Below are 7,695 nucleotides of genomic sequence, written 5' to 3' on the forward strand. Positions count from 1 at the left end.
GTGGCTCGCGTGTCACTGCTGTCACAGGAAGACGGAGCAGAAGAAAACGTCTCTTCTTTCCGGTTTTCTGCAGGGTCGTCCCGGAGGGCTGGCGAGGGGCGAGGACACAGAACCCTCGGGGACGCGCGAGGCTGCAGAGCTGCCCGCTCGTCCCGCTGTGGGGTCCCTGGCTGCCAGAGGCGCCTTCACCCCCTGATGCCCAGCCCGGCCCGGCGTCTCTGCCGGACTCACCCACTCCTTCCTCCGCTGCTCAGAATCCGAGAGCGGATGGGGGGGCTGCCGCGGCAGAAACGGGGAGACACGGGGAGGGGCCGCTCAGCGCCAGGCGCGGCTGGGGCTCCGGCGAGGGCCCGGCTTTGTGGCCGAGGCCGAGGCCGTGGCTGCCGGCTGGATGCTCCGTTCCTCGGCAGCTCCAGGGACTCCGGCCCGACCCGCGGCAGCGCCGAGGCTGTTCTTCACCGACCGCCGCGTCCAGCCGCTTATCGACTGAGAACTGCACACAGATATCAGTTTTCGTAAGAATTGCAGCAGGAAAAAACCTGGGTGCACAGTGTGAAAATGATGAACGAGTGACACCCTTGGAACAGCCCTGATGATCTGTGGCTCAATTGAAAAGGAACAGGACAAACTTCACGAAGAAATACAGAATTTAATCGAAATTCAGGCCATTGCTGTTTGTACGGAAAACGGCAACTTTAAAGAAGTCTTTGGAAGAATATTTGGTGATCCAAATTCTTATATGCCTTTAAAAAGGAAATTGCCTATGATAATCTCTCACAAAGATACATTTCATTCCTTTTTTTCAACACTTCAGCTACAACCACATGACGGAGAAAATGAAAAGTTACGTGAATTACCTGCTAAGTGAAAAATAATTAACCTTTCTAAGAAAGGCAGCAGCAAAAGCGTAGAAAGTAAGAGAGCAAGAACAATAACTTCTCAAGAGAAACCCAATGGTAATGATGTTGAAATGGAAACCAAAGCTAATTTGGATACAACAAAAAGGTCTCACAAGAATCTTTTCTTATCTAAGTTGAAACATGGAACCCAGCATCAAGACCTTAATAAGAAAGAAAGAAGAGTAGGAACTCTTCAAAGTGCAAGAAAGAAAAAAGAAAGCAGAAGAGCCACTGAAAGCAGGAGACCTGTTTCAAAGGGTCAACTGGTGACTCCTGGAAAGCACTGAGCTAGAAAAAGACAGGTGTGGCTTTGGGAGGAAGACAAGAATTGGAGATCTGGAGTGAGGAAATTTCGAGAAGGTAACATCTAAAATACTGTTGCAGTATAAATTCAACAACCTGACAAATGTCATGTTAAAAGGCACAATGAAGAAACTAAAATGGATTTACTCAGACAGTGAAGACTGATTGTGTTTGTAAAAGCTTGGCGAAAGGACAATTAAGTATTGTGATCGCTACATTTTGTTTGAAACTTGCATCATTGATATATTTTAAAGCTTTAAATCATTACAGTATTTTTCTGTGACCATCAATTAATATGAGGGTTTGTACTATAAGAGTTAAAGTATAAGCTATTGTATTCTTTAAGAACTTTATTTTAATAAACTGTAAATTTGTTGAAGCCTGCTACATTTAGCATTCCCACCCCCAAATCCTGTTCCAATGAAAAAATTAAAAGCTGATATAAAAAAAATTTAATTAACCTATTTTGTATCTGTAGGCTGACCTCAACCCTGTAACATAACCCATTAAAATGAATTTGCTAGATGACTGAATAACAATAGTCCTTTGGTATGAGATAATGACTTGGTTTATGGCCTTAATATGCTACTTAATTACTTAAGACATGTATTAATAGAATGATAAATGTACTGAGTAACCTATAAGCATGGCATACTTTTGCTTTCAACGGTTTCATGTAAAGAAAAAAAAACTTGAACACAGTAATACCCAAGGACACAAGTGAACAATAGACACTGGGAAGGGAGGGTGGGAGTGAGAGCTGAAAACTGCCTACTGGGTGCTCTGCTCACTACCTGGGCAATGGGATCAACCGTGCCTCACACCTCAGCAGCGCACAGTGTACCCAGCTAACAAACCTGCCCATGTGCTCCCTGAATCTAAAATAAAAATAAATTTTATTATTACCCATGGAACAAAATTTGTACTATTAGCAAGAGTCATTTTGTGTCTCACTTGGAAACAATTTGACTTTTGTTCCAGTGTTTAAACTTTGACAAAAATGGTTTTGAATAGATCTGTATAACCTGATGCCATAAATATAAGATTCTCTGATATGTTCATTTAACATATGAATATTGGGCCAAAAACAATATTCTGTAAAGCTTCAATAGCTATTGACTGTGAGCACCTTGACGTCTATGATAGGTAACAAACAAGGCCATACATACCTTACTAAGCAGTTTTGGTTTTTCACTAACATTGTATTCTTTAAAGATTTATACTCAGAATTATTTAGCATTTTGAGTTGTGTGCTTTATTTAGCAAGTGAGTAAAAATATTGGAATATTGAAGCATTTGCATAAAAAATCAAATGGTAGTGTTTTGTAATCTGTATTTTATTTTCTATTAAGGTTTTATATGTTACTTTCCCATAGTTCCTGAATTTGTTATCCTATATACTATATATAAACAGAAACATGGATAATTAAAAAAAAAAAAAAAAAATCTGACAGCTGCGCGGCGGCGCCCCCCTGTGGCCACAGGGCTGAGAACGGTGGCCCTTAGCTCCCGCCTCACCTGCTCAGCCAAGGCCTCCCCTGGGTCTCCCTGGGCTCCCGGCAGCAGGAAAGGGGTCTGAACAGAAGAGGGCGCCCCTACCCCATGTCACGGTTGGGATTGACCTGTCTGTGTGGGTCTATTCATGGGCTCTTTATTCTATTCCATTGATTTATGCCTATTTGATAACAATGTCACACTGCTTTTTATTACCAGAGGTTTATAGTAAATCTTGAAATCACTCAATATGCATCCTCCAAATTCCTTCTTTTTAAAAATTATTTCAGCGATTCAAACTTATTTGTATTTCCATAGAAATGGTAGCTTCAGCTTGCCAATTTCTTTTAACGTTTCTTTTAAAGCTCACCCGTGTCTTAATTGAAAATACACTTAATTTAATAGCTCAATCTTGGAGAAGTAATAACACTGGATATTCCATTTCTTGAATACATGATTTCTCTGTTAATTTTGATCTTCTTTACTTTCTGTCAGTAGTGCTTGTAGACTTTAGCGTAGAAATTATACACACCATTAAAAAATTGATGCCTGAACATGGTATTACTTTGCTAATTTTATTTTGAGACAGAGTTTTGCTCTTGTTGCCCAGGTAGAATGCAGTGACATGATGTTGGCTCACGGCAACCTCTGCCTCCTGGGTTCAAAAGATCTCCTGCCTCAACCTCCTAAGTACCTGGGATTGCAGGCTCCCACCACCATGCCCTACTAATTCTGTATTTTTAGTAGAGAGGGGATTTCACCATGTTTGCCAGGCTGGTCTGGAACTCCTGACCTCAAGGGACTCACCCACCTTGGCCTCCCAAAATGCTGGAATTACAGGCGTGAGCCTCTTCAACCAGCCTGTTTTTTATTATACTAACTGAGTTGTTATTTTATTTGCAGTTTATTTGAATCAAACACTTCCTCATAAACCAATCTGGAATGACATATTTTTTTTAAATTTGTATTTGAATTTATTAACTTCTTGCACCAAATTTTTGGTCTTTGTTAAAGAGAAATAATTGTTCTTGGTTCTTTTTTCTTCTAATTTTGTTGTCTGCATTTTCTTTTTTTAATCTGAGTAATATTGGCCTCATAAATCTAGTTGAAAATGGTTGCCTCTTTTAATTTCTAAAACAGTGTGTGTACGATTGATGCTATTTTTCAACTGTGTGTTTCATACAAGTCATCAGTGAAGCCTTCTGGACCTTCTGTATTCTCTATGGGAAGGATGTCAATTACAAATTCAATTTCTACAATTTATATATGGCTGGTCACATTTTCTATTTCTTCTTAGGTCAGTTTTCATGAGTTTTCTCTCTCAAGGAAATTGTTCATTTGGATGTCAAGCTTATTGGCATAAAATTATTAATATTCCTTTTCTTGACCTGAAGGTCACAGTGGTCTGGTCTGATGTTCTTTTATTCCTGTTATTGTTAATTTGTATCTTTTTGTCTTGATCAATCTAGCTAGGGTTTTATAAAATTTACTGATTATTTTCCCATACAACCAAGTTTAGGATTTGTTAATTTTATTTATCTTTCTCAGTAATCGACTTCAGTTTCATTATTATTTCCTTCCTCTGAATGTTTTGGTTTAATTTGCTCCTTTTTGTTTCTTATGGCAGAAGCTAAGTTACTAATTTGAGATCTTCTTCTTTTTAAATAGAGGTACTTAAAATGTCATTTTTTCTCTATTATTTCAGCTGTACCCCATAGATTTTGATTTATTTTACTTTAATATCCTTCTGTTTAGAGGATTTCCTAGTTTCTCTTTTGATTTCTACTTTGACAAAATTGTCATTTAGAGTTCTGATGTTTAATTTCTAAATACTTGGTATTTTTACAATCATGTATCTTTGTCCATTTCAGCTGTTGTAACAGAATACCATAGTCTGTGTGGATTATAAACAAAAGAAATCTATTTCTCACAATTCCAGAGCCTGGGAAGTCCAAGGTAAAGACAACAGTGGAATGAGTGTGTGATTAAGAGTGTTTCCAGGTTCACAGATGGTATCTTTTCTTGGTGTTCTTACATGGTGGAAGGGGCAACGGAACTGAATGAAGTCCCTTTTATAAGAACACTAATCTAATTAATAAGGGATCTGCCCTCATGACTTAATCACCTCCTAAAGCCTCCACCTCCAAACACCATCACATTAGGGATTAGGTTTCAATATATGAATTTAGGGAACGACAAAAACATTCAGTCCACAGGATCACCTTATTGCTACCAATTTCTAATGCGTTTTCATATGGTCAGAAAATATGTCTTGTATGATTTCAATATTTTCAAATGTATTGTTTGATGGCCTGAAATACAGTTTCTCTTGGTAAATTCACACTTGAGACAATATATATTTTTTCATTGATGTTCACATGTATTTATATACATAAAGTCTGTGTGGTTAATGCTTTTTTTTTCTAGTTCTTTGTTGGAATTTTCTACAGTTTTGAAATTTATTGCTAAAGTTTTAACATATCTAATCATGCTCATAGAATCCTCCATTTCTCTCTGTAATTTTGTCCATTTTTGTGTGTGAACTCTGAAGTTAAGCTATTGGGCGGATTTCTGATTGCATATCTTTTTGTTGGATTGATGCTTTGTTATTGTGAAATGTCTCTTTTTTTTTTTAATCTCTGGTAATACATTTCATTTAAAAATCTCTTCTTTACTGGTAGTAATATAACTGGTAGCAATATAACGCTTTCAACCCCCTTATGCTTACTGTTCACGTGACATTGCTTCTTCCATCAATTTACATTTAACTTAGACCTATGTGTGCCGGCGTTAGTCTGTTTTCACACTGCTAATGTTGTAACCAAGCGAGTTGTAAGGAAAGCGCCACACTCTGAGATAGAATCAGGAGTCCTTTGTTGCCAGTGACCGAGAGATGGCTAATACTCAAAATTCTCTTGGCCAGAAGAAGGGGCTTGATTCCTTTTTACACCTTGCTTAGAGAAAGGGGGTAATCACCCACTTGGCATTTTGTAAGTCCAGGAATATTCAAATCGGATTTAGAATTGGAATGATGGACGATCCAGTCACAGACGCCATCCATTCTTTGATTTTTGTCTTTTGGATTCCTCATTTTTCCTGATTATCCACTCACAAGTTGACTCAGCTGGGAACTTGACCATGAATGTAGTGCTTTCTGGCTGGGCTCCTCCCCTCATCGGGAAGACCAGCTGAAAAGGTAAAAAACGAATAAAAACCTGAATTCTCCCTTGGCAGTGTGGGTCATATCCACTGTCTGGGATTTAAAAATGCCTCTTCATGTGCAAGGCGAGGTGGTCTGACATGGAATATGCTCGGTCGCATTTCTGGCACCAGAACGGGCGTTGCCCAGTGTGTTTACGGTAGTGCCTGGTCAGTTCATCTGAGCAGGCGAATTTCCATCCACAGCCACGGCGGTCGCCATGGTAAGGTTTCTCACCTGTGCGGGTTCGCAGGTGTGCCTTGGGATGGGAACTCTTTGTGTAGGTTTTGCCGTAGCCCGCATAATCACAAGTATGGGTGGCGACCCTTTTCTGGGTCACCATAGTCTTTCCCTGATTGGCCTGAGCTCCTCCAGCAGGAACCGGGGGGCATGAGCTTGGTAATGGAGCGGCGGGACTTGCGGCTGCGTCGGTCAGGCAGGAAGGATGGGTAATCGGGCCCCGGGTGGGGATGGAAGCCGGGGAAGCGGCAGGGCAGGGTGACAGTCCCTGCCGCTCAGCACTTCCTCAGGTGCCGGGGTCGGGAGCTGCCGCCCAGGGGGACGTCGTGTGCAGCCCGCCGGTGACCATGGCTGGGAGGGGTCCAGCGCCCGAGTGGGTGCACAAGGAGACCCCTCCTGCTTGATCTTGGGGTACAGGCGCCGCGGGCAGCCGTTGTGGGGGCCGCCACCACCACCAGGTGGCTGCTGTCAGGGCCGTCTTCGCTGACGCTGATGACAACTGGCTGCCATACTCGATGCTGGGGGTGCTCAGCGGTGCCTTCAGCACGAACTTGCTAGTAACCCCAACACCTGGCGGCTGGGGCGATGGAATGGACACCGCCTCCAATCGTGGCCGCAGGAGCTCCGCCGAGGAACCGCCCGAGGGGCTCACGGTGTGGATGTCCGCCAGGTTGAAGGGAGCCGTCGGAGGGGCAGCGGACTTGCTGCCATAGAGGAGGCCTCCGCCCGTGTGGTCCCCACGCCTGGGTCGCCCCCGCCGGCATCGGACGGCTGAAGCTGAAGGTGGAGGGCGCGCTGGCAGGGCCGCTGCTCGACGGGAACAACAAGGAAGGCGCTGATGCTGACAAGGACACAGTGGCGGCCACCGACTGCTGATGAACAGCAAATTGGAGAGGATAAGGTCCAGGTCCAGGAGATGGTTGAACTCCTCGGTCTCTCTCCGGGGCAGGGGGCCAGATTGCTACGAGGGGCTGCAGTGGCTCCGGCAGGTCTGTGGCCACGGTCGCCGCCACCAGGTCTTGGGTGGCCAGGAAGCATTGGGGGAAGTCCTTCATGTGGGAGAGCTCCTCCTGCCAGCGGTTAATCGGGTTATTTGGAGCACCTGCTTAACGCAGTGTCCTCTCCCTTCCCGCCGGGACAGACGCCGTGGAGAAAGGTGGGAGCAGCGCCTCGCTGACAGCCCTGTCAGATCGCCGGGTGGCTGCCTCATTAATGTGGGGGCCCAGAAGGTCCTTGGGAGCCCGCCGCAGCTGGGGCACCTGAGCCCCAAAGTCAACGAAGAGAAGACAGAAACAAAGCCAAAACCCCAAACCCAGGTTGCCCGACATCCTTTTTCTTTGGATTAAATATAAATTAGAGTCATCCTTTTTGAAAAGTTTCTTTGTTTACAAAAGTTCTTAGAAAAGTAGACAATCTTATAAAAATAGACAATCAGCAAGGCAAGTGGCCCAGTGGCCAGGCTGCGCTCTCTTTCACTCAGCAGCGTCCTCCACCGCTCTCATGGTCGCCTCAGTTGCTGCCTTGGGCGCAGGGGCTGTGGCCAGGGCGGTGGGCAGGAGA

At 43.7% G+C, this 7,695-nt stretch overlaps 2 pseudogenes; one reads left to right on the forward strand and one right to left on the reverse strand.

Moving 5' to 3' along the window:
• LOC108296513 overlaps positions 1-1,735 on the forward strand; it is a 9,918-nt pseudogene extending 8,183 nt beyond the window's left edge.
• A 3,818-nt stretch (positions 1,736-5,553) lies between these two features.
• LOC108296524 lies at positions 5,554-7,345 on the reverse strand (annotated as a pseudogene).
• Between the last annotated feature and the right edge of the window lie 350 nt (positions 7,346-7,695).

This window comes from Cebus imitator, unplaced genomic scaffold (genome assembly GCF_001604975.1).
Source record: "Cebus imitator isolate Cc_AM_T3 unplaced genomic scaffold, Cebus_imitator-1.0 Scaffold721, whole genome shotgun sequence".
Taxonomy (NCBI): Eukaryota; Metazoa; Chordata; class Mammalia; order Primates; family Cebidae; genus Cebus; species Cebus imitator.